Source organism: Rhinichthys klamathensis, unplaced genomic scaffold, assembly GCF_029890125.1.
Source record: "Rhinichthys klamathensis goyatoka isolate OS25496 unplaced genomic scaffold, OSU_Roscu_1.1 h1tg000483l_1, whole genome shotgun sequence".
NCBI classification, from domain to species: domain Eukaryota; kingdom Metazoa; phylum Chordata; class Actinopteri; order Cypriniformes; family Leuciscidae; genus Rhinichthys; species Rhinichthys klamathensis.
Window position 1 is genome coordinate 107,069 of NW_026606970.1, and position 2,460 is coordinate 109,528.

The window sequence follows — 2,460 nt, forward strand, 5'->3', positions numbered from 1 at the left end:
AGTTCCAGAGTTTAGAACTCTTCACAGAGAAGGTCGTCTGTCCAAAGCTGGTCCTGCAGTATGCTATTTTACAGTCATGATTTGTGGAGCTCCTAGTGACTCAGATGTTGTCCTGTCTCTCAATAAATGTACTTAGTGGCTCAGGTGCTAAATGATTAATGCACTTATAAATTAGTTTAAGAAAGGAAAAATTACTAAAGCTATCAAAATTCATAAAATTATATTTCTTAAAGATGCTGCAATGATGATAACGTAATGGTTTTTTATCCAAAAGTTTTATTGCTCGATTATATAAAGAACCTATACGTTTGATTGCAGTGGGAGCGGCTTGTGCCCATGTTGTCATGCAATATGATATATGAGAAAATATCATAGCATGCATGTACAGCAGGGCTGCCTGACTTGGTATGTAGCTTTTAATTAGTTTAAAACAATTGAGATTACTTTGTAATGTTTTTAGGATTTTCTTTATATGTTTTTCAAATTTAAGTTGAGGATCTAAAACTAATCCTAAATATTTAAATTCTGTAACTGGATGAATTTCTTTATTTTGTAACTTAATATTAAATCTTCCTTTTATATCTATTTTTTTAATGGAAAAGCACATGGAAACTGTTTTTAGAAATTTAAAACTAACTGATTTTGAATGAGCCACTGTTGAATGTCAGACATACTAGTGGACAGTACAGCTGCAGCCTGCTCAGGTGACTTGGCGGGTACATAAAGAACTGCATCATCCGCATAGAGCTGACATCTGGCACCTGAGCAGTGCAGAGGTAAGTCATTTATAAAGAGACTAAACAGCAAAGGGCCAAGTATAGAGCCCTGTGGAATGCCCATTTTTATGTTTGAAAGTGCAGATACCTTTTGATCAACTTTAACACACTGCACTCTAGAGTGGAGATACGAAGTAAACCACAACACTGCCTCATTTGAAAAATTAAAATTTAACATTTTGGATAAAAGCAAACTATGATTGACCGTATCGAATGCTTTTGTAAGGTCGATAAATACGGCTCCTACCACATTACCTTTGTCTAGGGACTTTTTTACATTTTCAATTAAACAGCAGTTTGCTATTTCTGTCGAGTAACCTGGTCTAAACCCAAACTGGTGACAATGGAGGAGCTGTCTGGCTTCTAAATGGTCCACCAGTTGCACTACTACTACTTTTTCAATTATTTTTGATAAAACCGGTAAAATCGATATAGGGCGATAGTTGCTCATAGAGTTTTGGCTACCACCTTTAAACACAGGGATAATTATTCCTTTCTTCCATGCACTGGGAAATGTACTGGTTCTTATGGAGAGATTAATGAGATGGGTCAATGGTTTGACAAGAACATCTTTATAATTTTTAAGAAAACAACTATTCATCATAAAAATGTCATTTGACTTGGAATTTGAAAGTTTATTAATTATTTCTGCAACTTTTGCTTCCGACACCTCTTTAATATAAAATGAATCTGTTGAGGTGTCTCTCAATGAAAGATTAAAACGATTAACGGGCTGGAAATCTTTTGATAATTGTTCAACTGACTGTACAAAATAGGAGTTGAATTCATCAGCCATAGTGGCACGATCGGTTATACTATTGCCATTGATATTAATTTCTGTGATCTTTTTATGTTTATTTGATTTGTTAGTCAACTTGTTTAAATGCTTCCATAGTGAGTTATTTATGCCTTTGGAACTATCAATTAAATTAGTGTAATATGTTACTTTTGCTTTCCGCAACTCAAATACAACTTTATTCCTTAAACCTTTATAAATCAAGAAATCTGTATTGAGTTTAGATCTTAAAGATGTTTTCAAGGCTAAATCTCGCTTCTTCCTGAGAATCCGTAATTCATTATTTATCCAAGGCACCGTATAATCCTTTTTTTTTTCAATTTGATTTGCTTTGTAAATTTTTCCATCAGACATGTAATAGCTGTAGTCAAGGAATTACAACATTCCTCTACATCATCTAGTGTCAAAATTTGTCCCCAGTTTATATTTTTAAGTTCTCTTTCAAATTGTGCAGTTTTACATTTAGGAAGAATGAAATGTGTTTTTTCATGATCAGATTTACCAAAGTACTGTAGGCGCTTCTTCGTCAGTTTCCTAACACTCAAAGTCATGTTATGGTCGGAGAGTCCGGTAATCAAATTATAAGTCCTTGCAATTCATTCTGGTCTATTAGTAAATGCCAAATCAATGAGGGTCTTAGTCTGTCTTGTTATTCTTGTAGGTCCTTCAATCATTTGTCTATAGTTAAATTTTGTCATACGTGTTTTGAGTTTATGTTTACATTTTTTATCAGACCAACAAATATTGTAGTCTCCATACCATATTGTCTCTCTATAAGAGTCCAGTTGTTTAATTACAACATTTAGGTCATCATAAAACTTGACCTTATAAGAAGGGGGATTATAGAGGACAGCAATATTAAAATTCATAGTAGGTGATAGAGTTACA